General features: G+C 35.8%; 1 long non-coding RNA gene across 5 annotated transcripts in view; it reads right to left on the bottom strand.

Moving 5' to 3' along the window:
• LOC138689560 (uncharacterized) overlaps positions 1–21,077 on the bottom strand; it is a 201,002-nt gene that overhangs the window by 130,454 nt on the left and 49,471 nt on the right. For 4 of the 5 annotated variants that reach the window (XR_011328436.1, XR_011328434.1, XR_011328433.1 and 1 more), the window contains 2 exons: positions 17,497–17,674; positions 898–978 (listed from right to left, as the gene is read on the bottom strand). This is a non-coding gene — a long non-coding RNA (uncharacterized lncRNA). The remainder of the gene's footprint in view (positions 1–897; positions 979–17,496; positions 17,675–21,077) is intronic. The other variant, XR_011328435.1, reaches the window with a different exon arrangement.

Here is a 21,077-nt window from a genome sequence, read left to right as displayed (position 1 = left end):
TCAGGCAGAGCTTTAGCTCTGTTGAAGTGGATCCCGGTTCTGTTTTGGACTCCAGATAAAGGTGAAAAAAATCAATACTGAACTTAACTATCATGAAACAAGCATCCTCAACCTCTTCAAGCTAAAACCACTTAAAATTATTTAAATTTGCACATCACAAATATTAGCCATGCTTAACTGCTATCCAGCTTGGCTTTTGTTGATGTTTTCCAGTCAGACCACAGATGTCAAACACCAAAATAAGTTCAGCTGTCTGAAATTGGGATGCAAGGCACAGGGAATAAGAGATTACACAAGAATACTATTTTTGCAATATAGGGAAAAATACTAATAATGTACTAAGATTGCCAAGAACAAAGGAGGGAGAAGAAAGGTAAACTTGGATTTTTAGCCCTGTTGTTAAATTTGGATAAACTTCCAGAATCTAACTCAGCACAGAGTGACCCCAATAGTCAAAGAGGCCTGTGGGACAAGCCAGAAAGAAACTACAAGTAGCAGAGGGGCAAAAAGGTGTCCCCTTGGCCTCAAACTATTAATTAGCAACTAGCAAAGCTGTACCACAGATTCACTGCTCCAGCATTCCTCCTCCAGAGGTTGCTGCTAGTCTGCCTCATTATCATCTGGATGGAAAACAACACTCTTTCCTGGGAGTTCTCTGCAACAGTCTTATTGATTAAGTTCCCACAGTGTTAAATCATTCTGTAGCTTCCACTCCATTCTGCTTACCTTCCCACCCCTGAATAATAAAAGCTTTGGTGGATTTATGGGGGTGGTGCAGTAGATGAGGAGCATTTGATAAACACCATAGCATAATACAGTTTCTATTTATGCAATGCCCTTCGCTTCAGAACATTTCACATGCCAAGACAGTATTTAAAAAAGCAAAATTAAACTAACCTGACTTTGTTCTTGCTTGTATACTGCTTCTGTTACCCTTAGGAATCTCTGCCAAACACATCCAAATGTGTCCTTTCCTGGCTGTAGTGAATTTGAAATAACAAGGAAAAAAAACTAGTAAGGCAATGATGGCTCCCTTTTCATGATCCTTCAAGCTGGAGTTACCCAACAACTTCAAAATACATTTCTTGTTATTTTTTCACAGGCATACATCTGAGATATGCAAATCTATGTAACAGAATTTAAAAAAAAAATAAAGCAAGAATGAAAATTTGATTTCTACTAGAAACAAAACTGAATTATCTCTCATTGTGAAAGAACCTATCCAGAATCATGAATCCTTATGTCACTGGAACAACAATAAAGGCTTAGGCTTAAGATTACTATAGGCTTGGCTGTGTTATTTTGGAACTGGGGGTAACTGGGGATTTTTTTGCAGTGGGTCATGCATTAAGGAGACACTAAGGGTTAAGTTTCCTTACAGGACCCCGGCAAGGGAAGATGCACCTTATCCAAATGAACCCTGAGCTATCCTGAGGGGAAGTAGGCTGACAAAGAAGCCTGGGAAAGATGTTCTGAAAGTGTAAAAGTAATGATTATTATCCAGAAAAATATGTTGAAAGTGACTGAAACCACATCTTAAGAAAAGACCAAGATAACTGTATACTAGAAAGGAGGAAAGAGGAAAATGAGGCTGGACCAGCTTTTTGGCAACATGACCAAGACATAAATTTCAGTCAATAGGGATTTTCAGTTGAAAAGAGAATATTTCTCATTCAGAAAAAAAAAAAGAAAAAAAAACCACAATCCCCCAAAACCTCCCAAAACGTAATGTCTGTTACAATAACCAGTAACTATGGCACTTTAAAAATCCTACAACAGGAATTCTTGTTATGCATAGAAATGTTTTCTTAAGTAAAACATTAACAAGATTCTATTATTAACTGAAACTCAAACTGCACCATTTTGAATTCAAATCTGCATTTGCCAATCTGCAGATTTCACAAATCTGTATATGGGGAGGGACTAGAGTTCAAGGTTTTTACTATCTTTTTCATATTACTGATCATTAATGTAACAACCTCACTGATCAGCTTTAATTCTGCCCATGGTTTTACATCATATGAGTTCTAGTACCTTACTGCCAGCAGCAAGCAGATTGACTCCCTCCACACAAACAGCACGGCATCCTTTTTCTTTCCTACAATCATTTTTAGAGAAGCTAGATGTTGTCACAAATATGCCTCTCAGGCACGTTCAGCTGAGGGGAGGCCAGTGCTTGCTGTTCACCCAGTGGACTCTGCCCTGTAATGCTAGGTGTGTCATCAGGAGCAGCCAGCAGGCGCTGAGCCTGCAGAAAGGACAGTGTTCTTCCTCTTCTGCAACCAAAGGGATATTTTTGCTTTCTGCATTTCTTTCTGCCTGGATATACCATTAATTCATTATTGAGAAGAAACATATTCCCAGAAAAACAGGAAGAAAAATTGCTGATACTCTAAGTTACCAGGCACTTTGATTCAACAGGTGAAAGGTAGCACTGCAGAAAAGAAATCAAACACACTGAAATGAGTTCAATATGAAAAATGGAAATCTCAGATCACCAATATGCTCTAAACACAATAAAACCTGTGGCAGGAACATGTGTGTTACTTCTAATAACCCAGTTTATTCCGACTATAAATAATTACACCTTGCTACCTAATGATATCAACAGGTTTACTCTGATTATTTCAGTTGTACTCCCTCCCCCTCCCGCCTCAAAATTCTTATATTGTGCCCACTTTATTAGTTGTTAAATTTTAACCAGGATGTATAGATTTACATCTTGTTTGCCTCTTGGTATTGCTTGTGAGGAGCATATTTTCCTACCCATCTTTACAGAAAGTACTAACTTATTCCACAAAATTTCCCACTGATTTCAATCCAAATGCTCACAGAGTATATTACTAAATACAATTAGTGAAAGCAGAACTTTTGCATTAGTTTATGCATTTAGCTTTAAAAGGAAAACAAAACAAAATAGAGGTATGCTCTGTACTTCTTAGTACTAAACATATATATGCATTCCTCTAGCAGTTACAAAAATTAGTTGAATTTTATCCACTGGAAAGATTTCAAGTATTTTAAGTCCCTTCCTAGCTACCAAAGCATATTGACACTCAGTCCTTTGCAAATTCTTCTTTATTTTATGAAGTAATATTACTGTGAAGACAGTTCTCAAAGCTACAGCTGTAATAGTGATGAAATATTTTCTTGATGAGTATGTCTTTTTCCACTTTAGGAAGTGCTCTCAAAGAGGCAGGGTCTCTGGATCAGAAACTATGATTCACTATGGATTTGTCCTGGGAATTATAATAAGGTTCAGCAGAAGGTTCCATAGCCCAGGCTGGAGGTTTCAGCTGAACATAATTACAACTTTTAGTAAAAGACAGAATTTACCAGGGGACCACCTAATAATTAAGATGTGAAAAAAGGCCATAAGGAAAAGAGACAGTTTCCAGAATTCTATTCTAAGAATAAACATGAAACTGAAATGTTTCTATTACTGTGCAGAACTGAACATGATATTTAACATAATTGACCATTGCATATTCTTAAATAACATTCTCCGAGTTCTCAAATAAATAAAACAGGAAATGTAAAAACCCATTTTCAAACAGCAAGCACAGGTTGATATTCATCCCATGTAGTTTTATCCATCTAAAAGTTAAATATTTAGTGTAAGATAAGTTTCTAAGACCTACCAAGCAGGCAGTGAAGAGAAACATGCCAGTGTTTGAAGAGCCTATTCTACAGTTTGTACACTGTCTGTGGAATATGACTATGATCTGTTACCAATGAACTGTTTTCTCCTTCTCTCTTTCTCTTCCAGAGGAGTTACATGTGCAAAGACATTTTTGGTTTGGTTTTGCTTTTTTTTTGTGATTTGTTTGCTTTATTTAAATTGGAGTCAGTGAGGTGGATTGCCCTCTGAAGATGCCTCTCTCTCCATTGCCTGCTTGCATGGCTTAGGTAAAATGCTTAAATTTGTGTAAGCCACTTTTAGTTACTTTGAGTAACTAAAATGTAGTAAATCTGACTCACTGGCAGGTTCCAAAATGCAGTAGTTTCTTTATCAATATTTCAAATCATTAAATATATCAAATTACCAATATGCGATGCTGATTTTAGTAGATGCCGAAAATAATAGTTGTTGGCCAAATGTCACAATATTTTTAACAATGATCATTTTTAGGAAGTTGAGTTATCAGAACACAGAGAGGTCAGTAGGATGATAAACAGTGAGTTGAGTGTAACTGCTGCAAAGGACCCCCTAGCTAAATAGTCACAGTCAGCAAAATGTATAGTTATAAATATAGTGATTTATACAGTCTAATGCAAGGAAATAGGTAACTGGGAGCAAAGACACAAATATTTTTCTTTGAAAAGCAGTATTACAGGAAATTATAAATATCTATCTCAGTATAATTTCTTTGTGCAATGTTGTGGCACTAACAGTTAACAAAATTCTCATATACCACAAAACAGAAGCAAGGAAGAGTCTCTCCCTATGCAAAATTGTGGTGAGACCACTCTTCTAACACTTATTCGCACTGCAAAGAAAGTGTGAAGTAGAAAACTTAGAAGAGAGCTACATAAATGATGCAAGGTTATAAAAAAAAGCCAAAAATATGGGAATGAAGGTGCTCCAACTAGCTTCTCAAAGGGAAGGTCAAAGTGTGGGTATTTACAAATGGAAAAAATATATCAGAGAAACAGCTTAAACTATACTTCATAAAAACTTTGAAGGACACTTTTTCATCCATAGGGAGTGGAAATGAATTCTTCAAGTGTGAGCAGGCAGGCCAGAGATGAAATATTAATAAGGAAAAGGAAAATTATCAGTGGCACAATGCATGTGCCCTAATGTGGGAATCTAAAACTGCTGCAACCAAGTTTAGGTTCTTTAAAGTTAACGGAAAGAACCAAGCACTTTCGGAGGACAATTCATCTCATCCTAAATAGAAGCCTAAAATTACATGGAATACAGCTGGTCATACCTGTTTCTTTCCTCTTACTAGAATAGGAGGAAAAATCAACAGCTCAGACTGAGATATCTGTGCTTTACATGTCCAAAGTTAGGTGAGATGTATCCCAGCCTGTACTACTTTTTAGAGCCAGACTGTCTTCAGGAGTTGCAGTGTTATTACCAGAAAACTGATAATCTGTGTTTTTCTTTCTCCCGGGGAGGAAACCTTATCCCCTTGGCTGAGTATGAGACTGTAGAGAGAAAGAACGAGGGAACCTTTCAGTAGCTTAGGGCAGTAATGCATAACCACTAGATTTTTCATTTCAGCTTTCAACTTGAAATTACAGATCTAACTTCCATTTGTGACTGCTATGACTGTACTGAGATTAGCATTTACCATATCACTTTCTACAGCTGGTATCAGTGAAAATATTTATGCACACAGTGAGAGGAGAAAAGTATCTGCCAAAACCTGTGGGTGCCACTAAAAACAACATTTCTTTCAAATCTGTGTTTTTGTACAGTGCACAGCACAATGGTACTCTGCTTACAGTTGAAAATAGCAGGCACTTCCATAATCCAAAAAATAAAGTAAAAATAATTATTGCCCTGTAGTAGTAATTATATCTAAAGCAAATTAGGCACTATAAGTACAACAGAGCATCAGTTATGCCCCCTCAGTGGGGTGAGAGATGTTGACTTTCTAATGAAGCCCCCTGTAACAGATGAAGCTGTAAAGTCTAGTCTTAACTTTAAGCTCTCCTTATATTTTCAATAAACAGATATAGTGCACATGAAAATAAAACCAAGTAAAATACGAACATGCAGACCTCCCTTAGGCTTAGCCTATGGATAGTAAACCAGTTTAGAGTTTCAAACACTATGATGGTAGCAATCATTCTTAGATACTTTATTCACTCAGAGATGATGAGGTGCTACCAGAGCCAGACAACTAAAAACCAGATGGATTGTGAAGTCTGTGCCAGGTCTTCTCAATATAAATTGCTGAACGAACTGTTCCTTCTTACCAACATTTGGCAGAGAATACTTCGGGGGGTTTTAATTGCCATTGCTACAAACCATAGAACGGTTTGTGTGACGGTGATGGAATGCTGACCTCACTGAAGAAAGACCAGTTTTACCTTAGTTAATGAATAATAGTTGCCATTTTCTGTAATTGTTCCCCCCCTTTACTGTCACAAATGGTCTTATGATAATAATCATAGTATATAATCTGACACAAGTGCTCTTAAAGAAATTTCTAGTAAAGGACTGCAGCCTCTGTGGGAGGTAACTGTCGGAATTATCTTAAACCACTACCTGTCTTCCACTACAATAGAAAAGGCCTTTAATCGAAATAATCCTTTTTCAAACGAGCAACTTTTTTTTTCCCTCTGCAATTCACTCATCTTAAAAAGAGCACTATAGCTTTTGTGCATAACTTAATTCATTCTTCAAGACAAGTACAAAATTTGTCACTGACATTTAGCGCCAGCCGTAGGCAATGGATAAAATGAACTAGTTAGCAATTTAACCTGTAAAAAAAACAGAGTGGGATGAACAATTTTCTGCCATCAAAGCAAATGGCTAACATTTAGCAGGATTTTATTTTTATTTTTCAGCCCATCCCATCCTCAAGAAGAAAGAAGTCAGGCTAACATTTTTTCTGGGTCCTAAATCTTCCTCTCAGCCTATTTCTTTAATGGTTTAAAGTAAATGACTATCCAGAGGATAATTAGGCACTGTGCTGTCGCATCGTGTCAGGTCACAGCTGGATTTAGTCAGCATTAACCTTTGGGGAGAATTGGAATATCAGTATCATTTAAAATTAAAGACGTGTAAGCAGGCATTTCTGGAGATGTTAGAAAAGTAATTGTCTGTAAATTGTTTGACCTTGAGATTTAATTGCATGCACAACACACATTCTAGCAAGAACCCTGGACTGTGTTCATTCTCTTTCACCTCCGTACCTCTCACTTTGCAGAACCCATTAAGCTACCTGTGGATTTTTCTGTAAAATATTAAAGATTGTTTTATACCAAGAACAAAAGCTTTTAAGCAAGCCCTCTTGCAAACAAAACTGTTAAATAGCTGTAGTATGGACCTCACCTATTTGAATTTCAGTCTTTTTATACACTTAGAAATGTTTATATATACATAGAAAATACTCCCATTAAAGAGCTATGCTTAATTTTTATTCCTTTTTTTTTTTTTTTACTAACAACTTTGCATATTATGCCTTATTCCCTTTTTCCCTAATGAGACAGCTTATGCTTTCAAAGTCCCTCAAGCTAGGCAAATCTCTCTACTGCTTCCACTGTTAATAATGAAACTTCATAATTATACAAATCCAAGGTGGCCAATCAGCTTCTCGGGCTGAGCCTTCGGGTACCTCATGCATTATTTATGTGGCACTCGGGCCTGTGAACTCACTTGCTTATATTAGAAGCCTAATTAATATTTAATCACACGTAGAGCAGGCACACAAAGCTGTGCCAGTCCCCAAAAGAAGTGCAAGTATAAGTGTACACAGGTGCTTGTTTGCTTGTGTGTGTGCATTTATGCGTGTGCATGCTACAATATGCACACTCAGACACACTGATCAGAAATACTCCTCTCAGATTGGGCACGAGGCAAGTCTTTGAAGATGCTAACATATGCCAATAAAGACATACCTAATTTTGATTCTGACTGCAAAACGGCTTTCTCAGGTGATGCTGAAACCAGCTGAGACTCTCTCAATGAAGATTTCAGTATATGAAAACCACTGCCAAGGAGAACTGTTTAGGTTTCTTGGTTCAGGAATTACTTTCTACAAGCTTATGGACATCCCTTCTGTATTTCTGGGGCCAGACTCTCCATTCACACTGGCACAAAGTCATCAGCTGCAAAGCAGTTCTTGTTTTATGACAGTCCATGAGAAAAAGTAATAATACCTCCAAGTACCCTCACTTTTGGGTACATGTCATAACTATCTCTTCCCTGGCATGGGAATGCTGGATAATCCCACCTATTAACTTGCATGGAGAAGAAAGTTCCTGAAACAACCTTATTTATGATGATGATGATTTAAGTTGTAGAAGATGCCACTGGATTTTTTTTTTTAGAAAACTTTCATGTCAGTTGATGCTGAACTATTTACATCCTCACCTATTATTGTGCCTCTACCTGCAAAATCCTCATTTGTCTGTTGCTTCCTTTTCGTCTACACAGACTCTGACAAACCATGCTACAGTATGAAACCTTTTTGATAGGAAGGATGAGATATCCATATCTAGAAAACTCTCTGAGTACACAAGTCAAAGCAGTGAGAAAATGATCTGTCTTATTATTGTAAATTCCACTTAGTGCAATGTAGTTTAATATTAAACAAAATGTTTCATCACATTGCTACTACTATTATTTCAAGCAACATTTCCAAAAAAGCCATTAACTTTTCTGAGTTATTATCCTTTCAGACCATTGCAATCTCTCCCCACCATTGTGCTATTGCTTTTAAGGCAGACAGTTAAGGAATTCATGTGAACTTTCTCTTTAAAACATTGTTTTAATTTGTATTTTCACTAGCATTGTCTTCCCATAAACAGTAGCAAATAGGACTTATGGACTTTATTCCAGAATCTGCTATTAAAGAATTACTATGGCCTTGAAATATTGATCTTATCAATATATAAAATGGCTCTGATAACCAGAGCTGGGGAAAAAAAAGAAACTTTGGTTTGGTGGTCAGAAGAAGGGAATTAGGAAGAAAAAAGAGTAAGGACTCTGGGTAAGGATACTGGTGAGGCCACACTTGGACTGCTGTGTCCAGTTCTGGGCTCCCCACTGCAAGAGAGATGTGGAGCTACTGGAGCATTTCCCTTATGAGGAAAGACTGAGAGGGCTGGCACTGTTTAGCCTGGAGAAGAGAAGGCTCAGGGGGAATCTCATAAACATGTCCAATTATCTGAAGTGAGGGAATGAAAAAGAGGGAGCCAGGCTCTTTTCAATGGTACCCAGTGACAGGACCAGAGGCAATGGGCACAGACTGAAACACAGGAAGGTCCTTCTGAACACCAGGAAACACTCTTTTCTCTGTGAGGGTGACCAAGCACTGGCACAGGTTGCCCAGAGAGGTTATGGAGTCTCCATCCTTAGAGATATTCAAAAGCTGTCTGAACATGGTCCTGGGCAATTGGCTCTAGGTGGCCCTGCTTGAGCAGGGGGTTGGACCAGATGACCTCCAGAGGTCCCTTCCAACCTCAACCATTCTGTAAGTCTGTGACAATTTTTTAAAATTGTCCAAGACAAAATGTAAATTTTCTGTCTAATATTTGGCATTTCCTTTTAAAAATATTTCATTTTTACTTTATAAATTTTAATTTTAAAATTAAAAAGCAATAAGTTTACACATTAAAAGGAATATTAATTTTTGTTTTGCTGGGATATTTCATTTTGAAGACAACACTGTGCAAAGTTCCTACTCTTCTCCCAACTTAGTTTTGGTTAAAACTATTGTCTGAAAATAGATCAAAGATGTAAATGGTTTTAGTTATTTCAAAAATCCATGTGAGTAGAATTTGTTGAAATCATATCTCACAGCTCTAGTGATATTGATCCAGGTTTAGAAACTCTGTGAATCTTTAAATTGGTAAGGAATCTTTACAGCCTTGAATGAAGTGTGCTACACAGATAAAAAGTATTATAATTGTTAAACAATTCAGTGAAATACTGTAAAACATTGAAACGATTGTTGAAGTGAAGCAATCCTTCCTTCTCCTTCTAGTCTCACTTCTCTCCTAAAATCGAGATTTCAGAGCTTAAATTTGTCATTACATCAACTTACAAAGTAAAACAGCCTATGAATGCAGCCTCAAAACTAAGCTGGATCTCAGTGATGCAAAATACTTCTTGTAAAACAACTTAAAAGATGTAGGAAACTGTATGACTTCACATATTTGACATCATTAAAATCAAACTGCTCTTAAGAAACCATCAACTGCCTCTTGAGGCACCACTTCCACTTGCTACAGTGGACCTTCCATAGTAAATTGATACAAATAAATGTGTTGGCCCACAACACGCTCCGTACCATTCCATCTATGTAATATATGCATACACGATATATCGACATCAGTTTGCTAAACACCTCTGGCAATCACTGAAAAAATAGATATGCATATATCAGCTTAGTGATATGTTTTTTAAATTAAACCAAATTTCAATTTATCTTGCTTTTTTTTCTCCTTTCAGGGACAAAAATAGTGAGGCATTAAATGTATGCCAGGAACCCTGTACCAAGCATCTGGCAAATTTATGGGTTTTTGCATCCATTTTCCAGTGCTACAGTCCCAGAGGTGCATGAAATGAGAAGAAACATTTGTTGTAGTTCCAGGGAGAGTTTGTAATTTCATAACTCTTATTTAAGATACTTTCATTTAAAAAAATAAAAGACTTGCAACCATGTTTACACTATTTCCTTACAATGACAGGCATCCAGAATTTGAAATGAATTTGTTTAATGGAGAACACTCCTTCATTAACAAGATGTAGATGAATCACAGTGATTTTCTTTTTTTCATTCACCTTTCCTTTGCACTGTAGTTACTATTTTAACACCAGACTAGGCAAGTCTAAGGACAGACAGAGCACTGTCGTGGTTTAACCCCAGCCAGCAATAAAGCACCACGCAGCCGCTCACTCACTCCCCCCCCACCCAGTGGGATGGGGGAGAAAATCGGGAAAAGAAGCAAAACCCATGGGTTGAGATAAGAACGGTTTAATAGAACTGAAAAGAAGAAACTAATAATGATAATGATAACACTAATAAAATGACAACAGTAGTAATAAAAGGATTGGAATGTACAAATGATGCGCAGGGCAATTGCTCACCACCCGCCGACCGACACCCAGACAGTCCCCGAGCGGCGATTCCCTGCCCCCCCCCTCCCAGTTCCTAAACTAGATGGGACGTCCCATGGTATGGAATACACTGTTGGCCAGTTTGGGTCAGGTGCCCTGGCTGGGCATGAGAAGCTGAAAAATCCTTGACTATAGTCTAAACACTACTGAGCAACAGCTGAAAACATCAGTGTTATCAACATTCTTCACATACTGAACTCAAAACATAGCACTGTACCAGCTACTAGGAAGACAGTTAACTACATCCCAGCTGAAACCAGGACAAGCACTGAATAATGTCAGCAGCTGCAGAGGTAAAATTAATATTTTTTTTCAGAAGTCATCAAAAAGTTGGTTGTTCTTGCAGTATTGTTCAAAAATATTTTCCAATATTTTTCCACGTTGTGGTTGTTTGCTAAATGTACCATTATGCCACCAACTTCAAAGCTTAAGCTTGCTCTACCTAAGATCTGTCTACTAAACAGGACAAGAGAGAGAGAAAAAAAAGATTAAAAAAAAATCATCTAACATCACTAGCTTCAATATTCCATTCCATTTTCAATATAGGATTGTTCTATTAACTGTATTCTCTAATGGTCTGGTCAGCCTACCATTAAATTATTCAAATAAAGATGAGGGACCTGATTCTCAGCTGGCATATATCAGTATAGTTTCATTGATTTAAATAGGACTATACCAATTTACATCTCCTGTGAATCATGTCCATCATTTCAATCAGAACGATTAAATGATTAGTTTCCCTGTATATTAGCATAAATTGGTAATAACTAATGAGTGCTCATAATTCTCTGCCTTTTTGTAAAGCCCTTTTCAACCACAGGAGCATTCACCTGGTAGAAGGGTGAATACATACGCTGTTGTCACATATGCAGCTGAATAGTGTTACACAGTACGGCCAAAACCATGGAAAAGATGTAAGTTCCTTCTGAATCTACAAGTCGCAATGCTCAAGAAATTCAAGAGAATTTTTAGCTGAGATTAAAAGAACAGATGCTGCTATTTTACAGCAGTACAAAATAATAATATTGAAATAAATGGCCTAAGAGGGTATTACTTTTAGGCTTGAAAGAAAACATTACTCCAGAAGCAGAATATTTGAGAAAAATACCAGTTTTTAACAAAAATAGGATAAATTAGCAACTGCCATACTAAAGAAAACATCAGTTGTAATATCACATATGTAAACAAATGAAAAACATTGAAAGCTCTTACTGTAGTATGCCTTGTTAAAAATCTTGATGGTATTTTCAAATTGTCAAGTATCCACCAGCTGTGTTAACAAACTTAGTGCCACCTAAGGTGTGCTCTTTCTCAGCCATTACTACTTTTAGGCTTCAGTTTGAAGCGGGGATTTTTCCTATTCTTGCCACAAGGGGAACACTTTCTGGACACTTCAGTAGCTTCACAGGATGGCAGAGAAAAGAGTAACAAAAGTATCTGTCATAATTCCAGAAATGTCTCCCTTCTAAAAAAAATCCCAGTTTTTCTTGCACATCAGTCCAAGGCAAAGGGATTAACTCCACTGATAATCAAACCCTGTAACATACACCCTTTTTTCCCCCCATTTAAAAGGCTTGGTGTATCACTTTGTCTTCTGTAACTACCACATACGGAGAAAATAAATTTTAAAATAGTAATTTAAACATAAGATATTTTGTCCAGATGAATAAAAGCAGTAGAATAGGAAAAAAAATAAATTCACACAGGGACAAATGCTCATCTCAGAACTTACTGTGCAGCAAATATAATATGCTAAAGACGTGCTCTAAAACTTGAAGAGGGAAATAATTGATTCAAAATACTTGCCCATAGAGTGAGGTGATGTAAATTAACAGACATTCTTGGATAGGATCTGGTCAGCAAGAGGCGTTTCCTTAGATTTTGTGTACTTCAACTTTTAAAGGTACAATAATATTGAATATCATAAAATAAGAGTAATAAATACGCTCAGAAACATCAAGTTATATCAGTTCTGCTTACAGATTGCAAAATATCTGAAGAAGCTTAATAAAGAAAATACAGACTTTGGGAAACAGAAATGATCATGAAATCACTAAAAATTTCTCTAGACTGAAAAAAAGAAATAAAAAAGAGGACAATGAAAGAGAGAATGAGAGAGAAAGGGCAAGACAAAGGAAGAGAGAAAGAAAAAAATAAAGGAAGACAGAGAGAGAAAGAATATGAAACTAACCTTACTCACAGTTAAAATGTCATTCAGCAATCTTGTCTTCATTCCTAGAAAGTACCTATATTAAACCCATTTCTATTAAAAGTGGGGCTTGCCGCCCAGCTTGACTTGACCTTCTAAATATATAGAGAGAGAGACATGCGGTCAATTTTTGACTCCTGATCAGAATAATTCATTTCAAATCCTCATTTCATTTTTTTTATCCAAGACCTGTTTGGAGTTTCTATACAAATTTAGGAATATCAAGACCTTGAACTTCACTGCAGGTGTTCCCAGTGTGCATCATCAAGAAAACATTCTTAGATATAACTCTCAAACACCATGTACCTTTTATATAATATTTTTCAGAGTTTTGCTGATGAAAAAGAAATACCTGCTATAGCTAGGAAACTTTGTTGTAAATTAAATTTGTAGCATACCTATATTTATACACTTGGATAAGTATGCATTGGGGGGGGGTGTCCAAGTACATCTATGTATTATACTTATGTGTATACACATATATATGTGTGTATGTATTTATCAAAATCTTCAAAACTGATACAGCAATTAAACAGGTTTTTTTTCAGCAATCAATGCATCAGTAATATAATCATCAGTAAACTTGATTTCCACCACTTCGCAGCTTTCCTAGTTTCACTTTGAGATTCAAATTCATCATTATGCAAAACTTTTACTAATCCAAAAAAAAAAAAAAAATCCACACATAGAAAAAATTGATGTGTTTCTTCTGTCTGACTTCTGTAAAACCATTGAAACTTGGTGCTCACTTTAAAATCTCAGCTGTCAATTTAAACTATTTGTGCAAGAGCCTTGCTTCTTTAAACGAACGGAGCATAAACTGATTTTAGGCATAGTTTCCCCAGTGTTTCTTGATGTTTTCATATCTGCTACACAGAAGCAAAATGAACAATAGAATACAAGAAATCCTACTTTGGAAGGTTGGAAGACTAAGATCAAATCTGCAAATTTTCACTCCATTTTCCTATGAGTGTCTCACACAGTTTAAGTACTAGTGTTGGTTGCTACTTGGATACATTTACATAGAAACATTTCTTCTTCTACACTCCCTTGAAAGTCAATGGGAGGTTTTCTGTTGACTTCACTGAGGTAAGGATGAGGCATTATACAGCCAAAAAAAGACATTGTTCTTGATGATCCACAGTTGGTGTGCATGCACTCCCTTTTCAAGTTTTACTCTTTTACCACCTCCTTCCCTTTGAGTCTAGAGAAATGCAATAAAGTCTGTATCTTCTCTACAACCTCTGTCTTAAATAGTGGGGAAGGAAACAGGAGGATGAAACTGAAGTGGCTGGCAGTATATCCTCTATTCCTGCCACCTAGCAGTACAATAAAAAGTCCTTTTTGCAGTATAGGGACAAGACTCGTGTGCAGTCTACATTACAATAGTGATAAAAATACAGGAATTGAGCTGACTCAAAATACAACTGTGTGAAAGAATCCTAACATACATTTGATTCTAATGTATACCTCTGATATATAACTATATTTAATATCTGCTGTCTTCTCGAATCTTTACTGAGTGCAATGCTATCACCTGGAAATGCAAAACTTAGAACCAAAGAAAGCATTTCTTTGCAAAATATTTTGGTTGGGTTAGAACTGGTGAGACTCTTCTACACACTGGGGGTATCTTCACAGTATTTAATGAGTGTTTTAATTACAGAAACTTTAAGTCAGTGGTTTTAAGTTTAAGAGAAATCATAACAGTAAGTTTAAAAAGAACTCTTCACCTACACTATTTCTATTGGCAAGTTAGCTGGTACAGAATGTGAAATGAAACAGTATTGCAATCAATGTCAAGAGTTTAACATTTTGGATTTTATACACTAAATGTCACTTAAGAGTTACACTTCGAAGAACTGCATTCCAGTGTGATACATAATCAGTAGCCTTTTTCATAGTTGCAATTTTCCTACTTTGTTGCCAAGCATCTGCATATTAATAAGTAACAACATTTAATGACAGGAAGCACTCCAAAGTAACACACTTAACTCACTGACTTTATTCACTGTATCATAGTAAAAATGTACACTTATGCCAAAGGGAAGTTATGCCTTTAAACTGCAACTCTAAATTGCAACTAACATGCTGAAGCAAGGATGTCACAGTTACACATAATTACCATTTCTACAGGAGCCTGTTTCCTGTGGTGACAGTAGCATATTTAAAATATAGCATTTTCAGACTTTGATGTCACTTTTCTCATACAAAACTGTTTTTTCACTAAGATCCCCATTCAGTAGCCCAGACTTATCCAGTAAAGCACTTAAGCATATGCCTAGATCCCATTTATTTCAAAAGAACTTAGGCACATGATTATAATTTTTTTTTCTGAAAAAGGATTGAACTTAAGTATATGTTTCAAATGCTTTGTCATATGGGAACCTAAAATAGGAGCATAATTCCTAACTGCAATACTACTAATGCTCACAACTACTCAGGAATTTTAGTGAAAACAAGTTTTATCACATTTTACAGGTTTATTTTTCCAAATAATGTTTTAGTATCATCTTGTCTTATCACATAGCACATGCTGTAAGTTTATTACAAGCCAACAAAAAGTTTGAAAAAATATTAAACTTAATCATATTTCAATCTTTAATACTTTACCAGTGCTCCTCATGGCTTAAAGACCATAAGCTTTAAATACCACAGAAGCTTTTTTTTTTTTTCATATTTGAAATGAGAATGCTAAGAAAGGTATCTGCTGCTTATACAACAAGTTGTAAACCAGAAATTCACAGAGAAGCCAGGAGAAAAACCCTTCCTATGTCTCCTGCATTTCTCTTTCCATCTTTTGCTTTTTCTTATTCATAAACAGTGTAATAAAAAAGGTGTTTTCCTGGATAAATATTACAGAACAAAGAATACAGTGTGATTGGCTCTGTTATACTACCACATTTTTTTTCCAGCAACCTAGCTATAAATAGTGCCCAGATTGTATAGCAACAGAAACTGTCATCTATTCCCCTTGTACAAAATACCTCTGTGCTACTCAAAACCTGAGGAAACCCTTTTTAGCAACCCTATCACTGAAGTCACCCTTTATAGAAATAATTACTGTCTAATACCTCAGCATCGCTTGTTGGGTTTTTTTAATTAACATCCTCATTATAACAGTCTGTGGTGGTTTTAATATTTATGCAATATGGGTGACATATTTGGAAGGCTGTGTCATCATCATCCTTCTAACAGAAAACTGGGTGCAGTTTTCCTTGGGGCCCTTCAGTGATTTTCATGACCAGGATAGACCTTAGTGGCTGTTGAGGTATGTGTAATGCACTGCCTCTTCCTCATAAGCTCATTACATTTTCACTCTTAGGATAATTTCCTACATCTAAAGCATAGAATTGAAAATTTAGAAATGTATTTTCCATTTCTCACTGGGCCACAGACTTCTTGTGTGGATCTTGAACAAACTGTTTTACTTACTCTACCTCTGCTTTACACATCTGAAAAGTAGAGATAAAAGCAACAAGAGCACTTCAAGGCTTAATTCATTAAAATTGGCAAAGAACTTTCAGGTCAGTGAATGCAGGCTGCTACAGATTAACATATTAAAAGTTTTAATAATTTATTTGTGATCTCCTTTAACTGATGCAAGATGTTTCTAAACTAGAAGCAACAGGAAAATTTAACACTATGTCACTGGTATACCTGTCCAGTTTTATAGACCAGTAACTGTAACTGAAAGATATTAATGTGTTTCTTCTACTTGGGTTGTGTACCAGAGTACTAACATGCACTTCAGGAATAGTCTTTTTCTGATGGAAAGTTAAAATAAAGCTAAATGCAATATAAATACATACTTCATGTTTATATGCACATATATGGTACACATACAGAAAATATGTGTATTGAGATACTAGTCCAAAGAAAGAAAAAGACTTTTCCTTGATTATGTTACAAGACCATAATTCCTTAAGCTCAATGATACATGTTGTAGAAATGCTCTGAAATAAAATGCCTGTAATTAACCAATATACGATTTCATATAAGATTCTTTGTTTTATATATGTCTTTATCTTAATGCACTGTGGTTGAAGGAAAATAAAGTAGTTAGCAGAGGAAGAAAAGACACATTTGTATTTTTAAAAATAATAAAATCTGCTTTATTCCAATAGCATTTTTCCTCAGGATTTTTTCCTTTTAAAAATAAAAATTCCATTTTCCTGTCTGAATTCAAAATGATTGACTGGAGCACAATATTAAGTAATAAATAAAACAGTCCCAGTGCCTGAAAGACTCCTGAATAAAGAGAAAATTATTTTTGGATTTTCCTTCTGATCAGATATGAAATATTCTGAAACGCCACCTCTATAATTTGATAAAAAGCTTGATATCCCCAAATGAAAATAGGATTCAGCACTTTCATTTTTCTGTCTCTAAAGGAACCTCTAGGTAAACTGATTTTAAAAAAATGAAAATCTCAAGCATAAAGGTGGGAGTAATGAAGCAAGTTTAAATATGCGCTGACCTTTGAAATGAACTGCATTCCATGTTGTTTGGCCAAGAAGCTGGCTGTGTTGCTGTCTCCATCAATTTCCACAGCATAAAAGATGTGGGTTTTGGAGCTGCCCTGCTCTCTGGTGGATGTTGATAGGCATCGCCGCAAATACACCAGTGCTGATAGTAACAACCATATGTTCATTGCTCTGAAATATTAAAAAGAAATCCACAAGGGATAAAAGTGTAAGCATCTTCTTTTGTTGTTGTTGTTCATTGTAAGAATTTACCCAGAGGTGTCTGTATTTTATTTTCACCTTCTTTGGTTAAAAAATAAAATTCCATAATCTTTTATTTTGTAGCAATGTTAAACTAAAAAGAAGAAAGCAAAACAAAACATATAATTTTGGAAGCTAAGAGTATTATGCTGTTTGACACTATCTAAAACCAAAGTAATATTAAGTTATACAATTTTATTCATACAAGTTAAAAAACAAAAATGTACACTATTTTGCAGATTTAGTTATGTAATTATTTCCTTTTTCCACTCCTGTTTTATATAATAAGTTTCACTAGTTTTATTCAGTGATTTGCTAATCTCAAGCTGTTCACTAGACCTGAAGGTCAAATGGCATTCTCTGAAAAATTACAGTGTTTGATATCAAAATGGAAGATTGCCACTTGAATGTATAGTAATTTTAATAGCAACCACTAATCTAAATATCTGTATATCTAAGTCCGTCTGTAATATATTTTATCAAATATCAGTTTAAAAGAGAGTCTTATGATCTAATCATATATTGCCTAGAAAAATGAATGATAGAAAGATGACAAAGTCAAGATTATACATATGAGAAGTACTACGGGTATCTTTATTAGGCAATATTCATACCTGGCTGAAAATTGATTCTGTACATGCTAACTCTTAGGTGCTAGATGCTGGCTTTAAAAAAATGACAGTAGCAAGTAGCAAAATCATCCTGAGTGATATCCTGGTGCTTCATCTGTGATGAAACAACAAGGGTATCTTTTAAGTAGATGTGCTATTAGGTGCAAACAGTGGTAGAAATCCAACTAACTTTTCCACCTACATTCCCATTCTTTTATGTACCTTTTAAGATCTGTACAATAACAGAATTTAAAAATTAATTTTGAAATGGATGGGACAATATAGTTTTGCACATTACAGGTGGTCATGTTCGTTTATATGCTTGCAATTTTTGCAGCAATTATTATTCAAATAGTCTTTTAAAACAGCAGTTAGATATAAATTATCAGTGGGACCATACAAATATGTAGAAATAAACCATTGTATCAATCCAGTCTTTGAAGATACACATCTGTCTTTCCTAAGCCACTTCTTTCAATTGTATCCTTCTTGGAAGTCCAAGAATTAACACAAAGCAGCCAGTGACTGAATTTCACCTCCACACTCAGTAGAAGCTCTTTTTAATATTAGGTGCAGATTAAGGTGCAACAGAATAAGCCAGTTTATCTCACATCTTGTAGTCCACAATAATATAAACCGACTATCTTTAATAAACACTGCCAGTCTGGAAAAATATACTTAGGGTATCCGCACAGCTAAAGACAAAAATCAGATCTTGAATGAGATCCTACCAGCTAGATACTTCTGAAAAGGCCTAGTAAAGCCTATCATATGGAATCCCTACTAATTATGTTAGAGTGTTTCTGGATGCTGATTGCTATCTGAAGCATAGGTAGAGGTGGGGGATTTTTTTAGCCAGACATATGCAGTCTACATTTCTAAAGTTCCTGTTCAAATCTTAGTTAAATATGTAGTAGGGACACTACTGGTTTTCCACATGGTGTTTTTTGGAACACCAAGGATTGAGGTAGTGGGAACTGCAATTTATTTCTGTTGTCTAGCTAAGCAATTAGATTACAGCCCTATGAAACGAAGCCCAGTAATCAATGGCAAGGAAGCCAGGAAGATTATGGAAGATTAAGTTTCAGCTCCTACCTGTAAGAAGATGAAAATGTCATCAATCTTGTCCAGGACAATTCATGAGGCTAAAGGTTATTTGGCTTGGTGTTTCTTCTGCTAATGCAGGTCTACTTTGTATGGGCTATTTACTTATATGGTGACTGAGTCAGAAAAAAAAAAAATTACCTTACAGCTCAGTCTACTCTAAACATGATTCAGAATGGATTTCAAGCAAGGTCTCCTCCTATCAATTCTAATGCTGTCTAGAGCCATTTTGACCTCCACAGTCATCTTAGGGCAATGTAGTTGGCCTGTATTTAGAGTAAGCCAAAGGCTGAGGAGTGTACAGAGGAATTGGGGCTGCAGAGAGAATTAAGGAAAAAAAAAACAAAACCAAATTGATAATGTAGACCCACTCTCTAAAATTCATGCAGAATAAAACATTTCCAGAACAAAAGATCAAAATCAGTCTACCTAGAACACCCTAGATCATATGAGCATTCTTTTAGGAAAAGAAAAATACAGCTTCAGCCCCCTGAAGGGAGACATAAGGGTAGAGCACCATATTTTTCAGTAAGGGACTGACACCACTGTGGTATTGGTAGAAGTGTTTTGGAGATACTTCTCTCCTCTGATACTATATTCCTTGACATTCAGTTTACTGCTTTTCAAATCAAACTATTTTACTGGTACTAAAGTAGAGAACTGCAGAACTTACTCATTTTTTCAAGCTGATAGGTTTGTCAAATTTGACCTGACCTGAATGAAGCCACTCTGCAGATTAATTTTTTTGACTACCAATCAATTTTCTGGGGGAAAAAAAAAGAAATAAAATACAGAAAAAAACTCTACAGACAACAGAATGCAAACATGTCTGAGAGGCATTTCTTATATACTAGTGGCTTATGCTAACTGTTACTAGAACTGGAAAACAAAATGCTGGGAGATTAAGTGGGAAACAATATAAAAAGCAATGATCACTGAAAACCTCTGCTATCCATATATACATTAAGAAACTTCAACCACCAATATAAAATTAGCCATATGTGACATCAAGATGATACTTAGAAAAACACTTGATTGACAAACTGGAGGAAAAAACCTCTACAATTAGTAAAACTTTAGATGCCTGTTTCTGAAAACAGATGGTAATCCTGCAATTGTATATTTTCACAGAAGAGTTATACATTTAATAACTTTCCTTTCCTCAAAAATACCAATTGACTGGATTCTTGCTCTCAAAGAAATTGCAAATCCATCCTAGAAAGCGGAGTTGGTAAACCCACTCAAACATACCTTCAAAAGCAAAGTCAACAATTTCAATAGTATTCCATAGGTACAAATAATAAGTCAACTTATAATAATAAGTCAACTTCACAATCATGACGCTGAAGCAAACCAAAACAGGCATAGTTTCACCCCAGTTATTAGCTCCTGAAAACAGAGTGGGTGAGGAAAATACATTATTTTACCTTTACAAAAATTCTATCTACTTCTTCGTGGAAACCTTTGGGTCTCACCCATAATATGCAATAGGAACTTAAACTCAGCATGAGATGAAAATTTACCCAAACTTGGACAAGATAATACGGCTTTGAAAACTGCAGTCACAACAAAGTCAGGAGAGGCGTCTAACACTTGAAAATTGAAATCATGAAAGATTC

Source organism: Haliaeetus albicilla, chromosome 17, assembly GCF_947461875.1.
Source record: "Haliaeetus albicilla chromosome 17, bHalAlb1.1, whole genome shotgun sequence".
Taxonomy (NCBI): Eukaryota; Metazoa; Chordata; class Aves; order Accipitriformes; family Accipitridae; genus Haliaeetus; species Haliaeetus albicilla.
The sequence above is the reverse complement of the archived record's forward strand: the minus strand, read 5'-3'. Positions and strand labels throughout refer to the sequence as shown.